At 45.3% G+C, this 12,780-nt stretch overlaps 1 long non-coding RNA gene across 1 annotated transcript; it reads left to right on the top strand.

The window, feature by feature from the left end:
- Positions 1 to 7,298: 7,298 nt before the first annotated feature.
- On the top strand, positions 7,299 to 8,349 carry LOC311106639. The gene is made up of 2 exons (XR_014610346.1): positions 7,299 to 7,491; positions 8,011 to 8,349. It is a non-coding gene; the product is annotated as an uncharacterized lncRNA (long non-coding RNA).
- Positions 8,350 to 12,780: the final 4,431 nt, after the last annotated feature.

Genomic DNA, 12,780 nt, shown 5'->3' with positions numbered 1-12,780 from the left:
CCTGTGCACTGTGACTAATGGGGGTGTGTGCTCCCTGTTTTATCCATGGGACCTCTTGTGGTTAAACCTCTCACAAGCCACCCTGCTGCCTGCATACCTGCCTGCAACAAACCTCCTAGCCCGGCCTTACTGGCCGTAATATATGGCAGAGATTTGTTTAGTGTTTATACTCAATCGATGAGTGTAGTTTTATGTGACATTTTCCTTTATCACACATAAATGGAGGCTTTCAAGGAAATGAAACTCTGATCGTTTGGCTCTGCTACAATGGTGGTCCGAAATGAGTTTGACTCTGAAAACAACATGCATGCATTGCCATTTAGTTAAACTGGCTGGCTGCTGTATGGTATACACCATTCAGATTTACTGCAGCTCTGGGGTTTCGATCTTGTATTTGTGCAATCTTTTATAATATCATGGTGATGTTCCTGTTGGATTTATCATTTGAGATCACAGGAGGTTGGTGGCACCTTAATTGGGGAGGACGGGCTCGTGGTAATGGCTGAAGCGGAATTGGTGGAATGGTATCAAATACATCAAACACATGATTTCTATGTGTTTGATGCCATTACATTAACTCCGTTCCAGCCATTATTATTAGCCATCCTCCCCTCAGCAGCCTCCACTGTTTGAGATGATGGCATACACCTGACGCTATTTTCTTTGTGGCTATACCCCGGCACAGAATATATACAAACTACATTACAAATAGTCCTCAGTGGAATTGTGGAAATATTTACAGTACCAGTCAAAAGTTTGGACACACCTACTCATTCAAGGGTTTTTCTTAATTTTTACTATTTTCTACATTGTAGAATAATAGTGAAGACATCAAAACTATGAAATAACACGTGGAATCATGTAGTAACCATAAAAGTGTTAAACAAATCAAAATATATGTTATATTTGAGATTCTTCAAATAGCCACCCTTTGCCTTAATGACAGCTTTGCACACTCTTAACATTCTCTCAACCAGCTTCATGAGGTAGTCACCTGGAATGCATTTAAATCAACAGGTGTGCCTTCTTAAAAGTTAATTTGTGGAATTTCTTTCCTTCTTAATGTGTTTGAGCCAATCAGTTGTGTTGTGACAAGGTGGGGGGGGTACACATACGATAGCCCTATTTGGTAAAAGACCAAGTCCATATTATGGCAAGAATAAGCAAAGAGAAACGACAGTCCATAATTACTTTAAGAGATGAAGGTCAGTCAATACGGAAAATTCCAAGAACTTTGAAAGTTTCTTCAAGTGCAGTCACAGCAACCATCAAGCGCTATGATGAAACTTCATGGTCGAATTGCTGCAAAGAAACCACTACTAAAGGACACCAATAATAAGAAGAGACCTGCTTGGGCCAAGAAACTCGAGCAAAGGACATTAGACCGGTGGAAATTTGAGATTTTTTGGTTCCAACCGCCGTGTCTTTGTGAGACGCGGTGTGGGTGAACGGATGATCTCCCCATGTGTAGTTCCCACCGTAATGCATGGAGGAGGAGGTGTTATGGTGTGGGGGTGCTTTGCTGGTGACACTGTCTGTGATTTATTTAGAATTCAAGGCACACTTAACCAGCATGGCTACCACAGCATTCTGCAGTGATACGCCATCCCATCTGGTTTGGGCTTAGTGGGACTATCATTTGTTTTTCAACAGGACAATGACCCAACACACCTCCAGGTTGTGTAAGGGCTATTTTATCATGAAAGAGAGTGATGGAGTGCTGCATCAGTTGACCTGGCCTCCCAATCCCCCAACCTCAACCCAATTGAGATGGTTTGGGATGAGTCGGACAGCAGAGTGAAGAAAAAGCAGCCAACAAGTGCTCAGCATATGTGGAAACTTCTTCAAGACTGTTGGAAAATTATTCCAGGTGAAGCTGGTTGAGAGAATGCCAAGAGTGTGCAAAGCTGTCATCAAGGCAAAGGGTGGCTATTTTAAGAATCTCAAATATAAAATATATTTTGATTTGTTTAACACTTTATTGGTTACTTCATGATTCCATATGTGTTATTTCATAGTTTTGATATCTTCACTATTATTCTACAATGTAGAAAACAGTAAAAATAAATAAAACCCTTGAATGAGTAGGTGTGTCCAAACTTTTGACAGGTACTGTATTTACGCAAAGTTTGTGCTCAGGTAAATGTGCAAACACACAAACGCAAACTCTGCCATCCCATCCTTAGACACAAAAACAAATGAGGTAAAATGTTTGTCTCCATCCTGTTCTCTGTGTGTAATGGCCTCCCACTCTCCACCGGATTCACCTGCATCTCACTTTATCTAGATACCAATTTGAGAAGACATCTTTCATAATTTATGTAGAATGCATTGACGAGGGTCTCTGCACAATCTGTGGTGCATTTACATAGTCCCTTGAGAAATCTGCTGGAGCTGACATGAAGCTATTCTGCCACAGCCAATACATTTTTAAACAGCCACAATTATTGCCGACTGACAGTTTTATCAAAAGATTTATATTAGAAAGCCTCGGTCACTCTTGGACTCATTTAGTATATTACGAAGAAAAAAAACAGCAAACAGCAAGTGAATCAAGGAGTCATAGCGCAGCGATGGTAATTGTGGATTTATTTATGGGGAGACCTCGGCGTCCTTCCCAGCCTCTGTCCCCCTCCGATGCTTTATGTACATGATCAATTATTTACCATGCAGTTTTCACAAGCTGTACCTCCCGCCATGCAGATGCAAGGGGTTGTTCTACTCAGGGATATACAGCAGCACACTGTCACTATCCATCTCTCTACCCTGCTGGGAATGGAAAATTCCACTCCGACAGTGTTCCGTCTGGGGTATCATGGAATCACCAGGAAGGAATACACTTGCTGGAATCTTCTCAGACTGTGGAGACGCTATATACACTGCCTCCCCCATATACAGATGTAGGATCTTAATTTGAGCCAGTTTGCTACAGCAGGGCAATAATTATTATTAAGTGGATTATAATTAATGGACATTTTGTAGGGGTTGTGAGGGTAAATCAAGTCTGACATTTAAAAGTGGAAATTACAAACTTCAGAAGCCTTTTAAAGCTCAAATACACTACACGTTTTAAATGTCCTGCATTGCAGGAAAGTTCTCCTGCAACAGGGTATTTCAAATTAAGATCATACATCTGTACTATGCCCAGGGATTCTGCACAGATTACAGAGTGTCAGATGGTTCTGATTGAGAACACAACAGACATTGATGTATGAGGGAACGGAATAGGAAAACACAGCAGTTTATAAACCCTGTGGATGAATGGAAATATATTTAAATATGTAATACTGGCCTGTCAACGAGCCTTACTGTATTACGCAAGCATCTATCTGGTTCACTGCATTGGGATGACGAGCTTTGATCAGATTTGCTATAGGCTATACTGCTAGAATGGAATTTCATTGACGGGTGGTCAAAATGTCAAAGGTTCAGAAAAAAAGTAGCACATGCATATATACAAAATATTTGTTTTACCTTTACCCATGTCATTGTAGTGATACTGTTACTAACATATTATCCCATTCAAACTAATCCCACCAAGGTAAAGTATGTCATTACCAATGTAAAAGAGAGACCAGGATCCTCTCTGTCAGCGTTTCATCCTTGTGACACTCTGGCTCTATGGACGTTTATATTGAGCCAGGGTTGTTCATTTTCGTGTGTTTGGGTGTATTTCATTTGGTGGTGTTGGGGATGGGTGAGTTTCATTTTGTTTGTGTCATGTGGTGATTGGTCGATGACTCCCAATCGGAGGTAACGAGTGTCAGCTGTCGGCTCGTTATCTCTGATTGGGAGCCATATATATTCTGTGTGTTTTCTCCTTTGTGTTGTGGGTTATTGTTTCTTTGTTGCTGTTTGTCGTATTTTCAGTATAGAACTTCACGTATCGTCTTTTGTTGTTTTTCGTGGTTGCTTTGATTAATAAAGTCATCATGTTCACTCGCAACGCTGCGCATTGGTCCAATCCTTCAGACGATCGTGACAGAATAACCCACCAAAAAAGGACCAAGCAGCGCGTCCAGGAGCAAGGGGTCTGGACACAGGAGTTATGGATGCCTCCTAAGGACTTTTGGACATGGGAGGAGATTCGGGCTGGAAAGGGTCCTTGGGCACAACCGGAGGAACATCATCGCCCTCGTGAAGAGCTGGAGGCAGCTGCAGCCGAGAGGAGGTGGTCTGAGGAGGAATATCACCGCCCTCGTGAAGAGCTGGAGGCAGCTGCAGCCGAGAGGAGGTGGTATGAAGAGGAAGCGCGGAGTCGAGGCTGGAAGCCCGTGGTTACTCCCCAAAAATTTTTTTGGGGGGGGCACATGGCTTGGGCGCCTGGGCAGCAGGAGGCTGCCACAGGGAGAAAAGGAGAGAAGGCTATCGGATTACGGGAGCCATTGGCGAGTAGAGGGAGGGAAGTTGTTGTGGCACGGCATGAGAGACTGAAGTGTGTTCCCAGTCTGGTCCGGTCCGTTCTTGATCCCCAGTTAAGGCCAGTGGTGGGTGTTCCCGGTACGGTCCGGCCTGTTCCTACTCCACGCACCAGGTCCACGATGTGCGTCGCCAGCCGGCCTGAACTGGCCGTCTGCCCAACGGCGCCTGAACTGCCCGTCTGCCCAACGCCGTTTGAACTGCCCGTCTGCCCAACGCCGTCTGAACTGCCCGTCTGCCCAACGGCGCCTGAACTGCCCGGCTGCCCAACGCCGTCTGAACTGCCCGTCTGCCCAACGCCGTCTGAACTGCCCGTCTGCCCAACGGCGCCTGAACTGCCCGGCTGCCCAACGCCGTCTGAACTGCCCGTCTGCCCAACGCCGTCTGAACTGCCCGTCTGCCCAACGCCGTCTGAACTGTCCGTCTGCCCAACGCCGTCTGAACTGCCCGTCTGTACTGAGCCTGCAAAGCCGCCCGTCTGCCATGAGCCTTCAGAGCCGTCCGCCAGACCGGAGCCGCTAGAGCTCTCCGCCAGACAGGATCAGCCAGAGCCTTCCGCCAGACAGGATCAGCCAGAGCCTTCCGCCAGACAGGATCAGCCAGAGCCTTCCGCCAGACAGGAGCAGCCAGAGCCTTCCGTCAGACCGGATCAGCCAGAGCCTTCCGCCAGACAGGAGCAGCCAGAGCCTTCCGTCAGACCGGATCAGCCAGAGCCTTCCGCCAGACAGGATCAGCCAGAGCCTTCAGCCAGCCATGAGCAGCCAGACCCGTCAGCCAGCCATGAGCAGCCAGATCCGTCAGCCAGCTATGAGCAGCCAGATCCGTCAGCCAGCCATGAGCAGCCAGATCCGTCAGCCAGCCATGAGCAGCCAGATCCGTCAGCCAGCCATGAGCAGCCAGATCCGTCAGCCAGCCATGAGCAACCAGATCCGTCAGCCAGCCATGAGCAGCCAGACCCGTCAGCCAGCCATGAGCAGCCAGACCCGTCAGCCAGCCATGAGCAGCCAGATCCGTCAGCCAGCCATGAGCAGCCAGATCCGTCAGCCAGCCATGAGCAGCCAGATCCGTCAGCCAGCCATGAGCAGCCAGATCCGTCAGCCCGCCAGGATCCGCCAGATCCGTCAGCCAGCCAGGATCCGCCAGAGCCGTCCTGCCAGGATCCGCCAGAGCCGTCCAGCCAGGATCCGCCAGAGCTGTCCAGCCAGGATCCGCCAGAACCGTCTAGCCAGGATCCGCCAGAGCCGTCCAGCCAGGATCCGCCAGAGCCGTCCAGCAAGGATCCGCCAGAGCCGTCCAGCCAGGATCCGCCAGAGCCGTCCAGCCAGGATCCGCCAGAGCCGTCCAGCCAGGATCCGCCAGAGCCGTCCAGCCAGGATCCGCCAGAGCCGTCCAGCCTGGATCCGCCAGAGCCGTCCCGCCAGGATCCGCCAGAGCCGTCCCGCCAGGATCCGCCAGAGCCGTCCCGCCAGGATCCGCCAGAGCCAGCCAGCCAGGATCCGCCATCTAGTCAGGTACTGCCCCTTAGCCCGGTGCTGCCCCTTAGTCCGGTGCTGCCCCTGAGTCCGGTGCTGCCCCTGAGTCCGGTGCTGCCCCTTAGCCCGGTGCTGCCCCTTAGCCCGGTACTGCCCCTTAGTCCTGTACTGCCCTTTAGTCCGGTACTGCCCCGTAGTCCGGTGCTGCCCCTTAGTCCGGTGCTGCCCCTTAGCCCGGTGCTGCCCCTTATCCCGGTGCTGCCCCTTAGGCCGATGCTGCCCCTTAGTCCGGGGTTGCCCCTTAGTCCAGGTGGGGTTAGGTGGAGGGTGGTCATTGGGAGGAGGCTACCGAAGCAGGTTGTGACTGTGGTGGGGTGGGGATCACGACCGGGGCCAGAGCCGCCACCATGGACAGACGCCCACCCAGACCCTCCCCTAGTCCTGATGTTGGTGCGCCCGGAGTTCGCACCTTTAGGGGGGGGTACTGTGACACTCTGGCTCTATGGACGTTTATATTGAGCCAGGGTTGTTCATTTTCGTGTGTTTGGGTGTATTTCATTTGGTGGTGTTGGGGATGGGTGAGTTTCATTTTGTTTGTGTCATGTGGTGATTGGTCGATGACTCCCAATCGGAGGTAACGAGTGTCAGCTGTCGGCTCGTTATCTCTGATTGGGAGCCATATATATTCTGTGTGTTTTCTCCTTTGTGTTGTGGGTTATTGTTTCTTTGTTGCTGTTTGTCGTATTTTCAGTATAGAACTTCACGTATCGTCTTTTGTTGTTTTTCGTGGTTGCTTTGATTAATAAAGTCATCATGTTCACTCGCAACGCTGCGCATTGGTCCAATCCTTCAGACGATCGTGACAATCCTACCCTCCTGTTCTGTTTGCAGTGGCCCATAATTCCCCACCATTGTTAGGAGATGTTTATGAGGGTATGTAATAATAGCAGCATGAAGATGAGAGGAGTGGATGTCAGGACAAAACGAAGAGCAAGAATCCTGCAGCTCCTGGAATAAAAGAAAGGGAAAAATGATCAGAGGCTTATTATGACATGTTGCTGACTCAGCCGGTCGTCTGCTGTGGTGGCTCAGTGGCTGCTAACAATATCAACCGCCTGGACAGCACTGCTGAAATTAGGGATAATTGCTTTGAGGAACAACTAGGGCCTCTTTTATGAGGTTTTAAAATAGAAGGGTTCTGAGTTTAGCTAAGAATAGTCCTCTATCCATAGTTTAGGGAATTTTCGATACTCTCTGGCTGTCTAGCTTTCATTTCTGTGAATTTTAGCGAGCTGGACACAGTCAAGAAACTGTATGAATTATAATTTCGACACAGTTTTTATTTGGTTTTAGTCGTTTTAAAGTATATCCTCCTGAGACCCAGCCCATTGACTTATGCCACTGTAGTGGACATTTGAGTTTCATCCCTCTTCTTGGAATCTTTTGTGCAAGTCTCTTAATTCCTGATGTACTGTACAGAGGACATCCTGGGCTTTTCAGTGATATGTCATTTGATTGGCTGGGAGGCCGGGAACCGCCTCTATCTTTCCTTTCAAAATGGACGGCATAGGAACAAGCACATTTTATGGAAAGATGAGAGGTAAGTCAAATATTGTTTGTCTATGGTTTTGTTACTATGATAATCATATATTTTCTTGTTCATGAAGGTGTTAGGAATCATATATTTAGTTCTGATAGCAACTAAATTATGTATCTTTTGAAAGATTTGCCATTTTATGAATGTCAATTATAGTGGACATCAGGACTATCTTCATGTAAATAATGACTCCACATTGTCGTAGGAAACAGAACTGAAGCAGAAATAATTATTTACCGAATAGATTTGGAGTTGTCAGATGATGAGAGAGATGAGGATAAGTTTCAACCAATGATACAAAACGGTGATGAAGAAGAGGAAGACAATGCAGAAGGCTCAGTTGAAGGGACAGATGCAGACACAGACACAGATACAGACAGGGATGAACAGGAAACTCGTCGCCCTCTGTGGGCCAGGAGTAACATGTATGTTTGATGCAGTTCCACAATTTTAAATTCAGCTGCATTGAGTATTTAAACTGTTATTACTTATCATTTATTATTCTTTTTTCCTTCATATCAGATTTGCACCTGTGTTACCTGGGCTTCCTGTGTGTCAAGATGACCCTACAACACGTGCAGACTGGAGTCCAATTGAATACTTTTCACAGTACATTGACAACAAGGTCTTTGAAGATTTGGCAACATACACAAATCAAAGAGAGCTGCAAATCAAAGGAGTGTGCATGAACACCACGCCACAAGAAATAAAAATCTTCTTGGGCATTTCAGTCCACATGGCCTGCCTTGGCTATCCCAGAATTAAAATGTTTTGGGCCAACAAAACTAAAGTGCCAGTCATAAGTAGCAAAATGACTAGGGATAGATTCTTCAGGATAAGAAATTCCCTCAAGATTGTCAATGACCTGGCTGTAACAGAGGAAACAAAGAAGGCAGATATTCTTTGGAAAGTCAGGCCAATACTCGATCGTGTGCGCCAAGGCTGTCTCAGCCTTGCAAAGCCAGAAAGGGTCTGCATTGATGAGCAAATCATCCCATTCACAGGCCGTTGTCCAGTCAGGCAATATGTTCCCGGCAAGCCAAACCCTACTGGCCTAAAGGTCTTTGTCCTTGCATCCCCAAATGGTCTGATGCTTGATTTTGAAGTCTACCAAGGGAAGAATACCTTTACAGTCCAAAGGTTAGGAGTTGGAGCTGCAGCAGTTCTACGCATGGTTGAATCTGTTCCAACAGGAAGCCACATATTCTTTGACAGGTACTTCACAACCATAGATCTATTGGATGCATTGCTGGCAAAGGGCCTTCCTGCAACTGGAACTATAATGAAGAACCGTGTCCCAAAGCTGTGCCAGCTGCCAGTAGAAAAACAGTTGAAAAAAGAGGGGAGAGGAACATCAGTGTCAGTGGCCAGAAAGAGTCCTGAGCTGGCCATCACAAAATGGTTCGACAACAAACCAGTGCTCATGGCATCCACTGTACATGGGAAAGACCCAGAAGACATCTGTACCAGATGGTCCCAGAAAGAAAAGCACCTGGTCCAGGTTAAAAGACCAGCAGTAATTAAGCAGTATAATGATAACATGGGTGGCGTAGATCTTTGTGATCGCATGCTTAGCTTCTATCGTATGTCAAGCAGGACCAAGAAGTGGACATCGCGCGTGATCAGTCACTTCTTTGATGTTGCCATCACCAACTCCTGGATACAATACCAGTCTGACAGCAAAGCTCTGCACAGACCATCCAAGAACACACATCAGTACCTGGACTTCAAACTACTCCTAGCTGAGGAGCTGTTGGAGAGTCCGGAAATGGAAAACAGCTGTGAAGAGAGTGAGGATGAGTATGAGCCACCATCTAAAATGAGGATCCCACAACCAGAGCCATCTGTGCGCAGACTAGGAGCCATGCACATGCCTGAGATGATGGATACCAAGCATGCAGAAAGATGCAGAAATAAGGGCTGCAAGAGCAAGACGTACATGAGATGTACCAAATGCAAGATGTTCCTCTGCATTACCAAAAAGAGAAATTGCTTCCAGGACTTTCACCACTAACAAAGAAAATACTAAGAACAAAATGAAGAGTGAAGGAAAAAGCTAGATTGGATTCAGTTTGACAGAAGGAAAAAATCCAAAATAAATCTGTTACACATTAGTTATATGTTCATTGTTCAAATAACACTGAAAGGATTCAAGGGGACCAATCAAAGGATATGGACATAACAAAATGTTAAGCTTTAATAGTAAAGCTATCCTTGCGAAATGTAAGGAAAAGGATTCAAGAATGATTAATGTGTATTGTATAATCAAAATGTCTGTATTCTTGGATAATAATCAATCTACAGCCCAAAATGTATGTATTCTTAGTTCATAAAAACTCTGTAATCTGTAAGAACTCTGTAAAAATTTGTATCTACCAAATGTGTCTCTTTTCGTACTCAAATGATCCTGTTGTCCACTACAGTGGACATGCTGTAAAATAAAAAAAATAAAATTAAAATTAAAATGTGGAAATTGTAGGATGCTTTTTTTAACCCTAAACAGTTATTGAATCACAAAAAATATGATTAGGAAAAACAATGTTTTCCTTGGTTCTCAGGAGAGTTGTTTATTTTTTAGTTTTTTTACCCCCACTGTTTGACATCCCTGCTCTAGGCCTACATCCTCTAATTCATGTTTGTTGTGGTGTTGTTCATGCCTTTTCTTCTAAAAGGCCTTGCAGCCAAAAACATTGACAATAAATAGCCTCCATTTTATAAGCTTGCATCTGTGCTTCATAACCTACACAAATGCAGCACAAAGTAAATCATAATCTAAGACATAGCTAAGCATTCCACAGGAGGCAGTGCTGGCATTAGCTGCTTCATTTCTCCAGGCATCGTTAAATAATGTCCCCCTATGGTGTGATCCACTCAACCACCCTACCAGGCAGACAGTATTACAGTATGCATGTACATCATTAATACACAGCAGCAGACCAGTGTCTCCGCCCTGAAATTAGCTAGTAATTATTCTCCTGACAGGTGGAAGTTGTTCAGCATTTCATCTATTTTCAGTATTGGTCATGGTCTCTGCTATTTCTGTAGGTATTGTCTCCCCTTCAGTTAATGCTTTATCTCTGGTTGTGGCAATGATAATCTTTGAAATCTGTATGCTATCTGCTATGTTCTATGACTACATCTAGTACTACATCCAAAAGCATTACAATGTAGTAAGTGATATAGTACCCATATGAAACACTAGTTAATAAGGACATAGGCCTACTGTAATGTCCATAATCTTACGGAATTGCGTTCTCCTCTCACTGAAATCTTCCAACAAAAGAAATGAAATGTGTTAATTGAATAAGAACACTAGTTATTTTCCATACCTGAAAATCTCGCTCTGTAAAGGGGTTTTCTCAGTGTAGGCAACCCCCCTTATCTCTCCCTCTCCCTAAAAAACACATGACCTTGGAGATCCGCCCGGCAATTTCAGCCACATGCTTCAGAGATTCCCTGCCTCCCCACATGACATGGAACATGCTAATGTGGCTAGTGGAGATTCACTGCCACTCATTAAATAGTCTATTTTTATGGCTTTTCTTGCTAGTGAGAACATCTTGCATGTTATTCAAAATGAATTTTGTGTTTTACAGTTATGAGGTGTGGGCATGAAGTACACTTGTGTTGGGGGTACAAAATTAACAATGCTTTTTTTTTCTCAGTTTCATGCATATTTTTTGTGATGGAAGGACCAACAGACGTAGAGCACAAACAATGATAATTAGCTACAGCTAACTAGAGAAATGTTGAAATCCAGTAATGACCAGAAAAGTAACAGGCCATAATGGGTTGTAGTTGAGTGCTCCATTCCTCCTAACTATCAGGAAGAGTAATGACATTTAAAGTGACCTTATATGCACAGCTGTCTCCACAGACACTGCCAGACTCATGCTGGAGGCATCTGTCAAACAATGTCACGAGTGCGTTTTTTCCCTCAACATTTTCCTTGGCTATTAATGCTATTCTTCCCTCCATGCCCAAGAGGCTATTCTTGTAGCAGTCTTCTTCAGCATAATCACAGACTTGAGCCATATGTTTGCAAAAGTTTCTGTTTCTATTGCTATCAGACATCACTTACTGGATGTCTATGGGTTTTTATAATGATGCATTATAAGAGGGGGTACTAGCCACCCCTGAAATAGGATTGGCCACCTTTGGTGCCCCCCCCCTATTCTCATTGGGTCAGAATTCTGTCAATCTAGCTCAGATTGAAGATGAAAAGGCTTTGCGCTAGATCTGGTTTGCCCATTGGGTGGAGTAATTTTTTTGCCTGCTCCAGGGAGTTATAAGCGAGATAAACGCTACCAGCACTGATCCAGCACCCCTGGAAGGCTAAAACGTCTGCGATTCTGTCATTAGAATAATGACGGGCGCAACAATCAGCGACACAAGTGTCAGTCTTTTGTCTGTTGTATGTTCACATTCAATTATTATACACTGAGCGTACAAAACATTAGAAACACCTGCTCTTTCCATGACATAGACTGACCAGGTGAAAGCTGTCGATCTAGATGAAGGGGAGGAGACATGGATTGTGTATTTGTGCCATTCAGAGGGTGAATGGGCAAGACAACATATTTAAGTGCCTTTGAACGGGGTATGGTAGTAAGTGCCAGGCGCACCGGTTTGAGTGTGTCAAGAACTGCAACGCTGCTGTGTTTTTCACGCTCAACAGTTTCCCGTGTGTATAAAGAAATGTCCACCATCCAAAAGACATCCAGCCAATACTTTGTAAAGCCACCTTTTGCAGCAATTACAGCTGCAAGTCTCTTGGGGTATATCTCTATAAGCTTGGCACATCTAGGCATTCTTCAAGGCAAAACTGCTCCAGCTCCTTCATGTTGGATGGGTTCCGCTGGTGTATGTTGGCTCAAATTCTTCAACTGATGATCAGGTGTAATAATGCTCAAATCAATATGTGGTGGTAAGAAGGAAACACAGTCACTTCGTCAAAGTATTAAGATTATTCTTTAGTTAATGCAATTGCAGGCAGACGTTAGTACAGAGTACAATATAGATAACTCTCCCCAAGTTCTGCAAGGTGTCTAAGACATCCTGTAACTTATAAAGCCTCCCCAACCCTTCCTAGCTTGACTTCCCCTAACAACAACAGCTTAATACATCTACCTATCCCTGACAGCGCCAATCATCTTCTCAGTATTTTATAGCTTCAAAAACATGGGCTTGACCGATACTTGACTTCTCATACAGAAACTAAACAATATCATCTTGTGACATTTAACATTTCATAAAGGAGAAGTAAGCGGCTTCTAGGTCGAGGAGATATTT

This window comes from Coregonus lavaretus (genome assembly GCF_964263955.1).
Source record: "Coregonus lavaretus genome assembly, chromosome: 31".
Taxonomy (NCBI): Eukaryota; Metazoa; Chordata; class Actinopteri; order Salmoniformes; family Salmonidae; genus Coregonus; species Coregonus lavaretus.
Note: the sequence above shows the minus strand (reverse complement) of the source record. Positions and strands in the feature narration are given on the sequence as shown.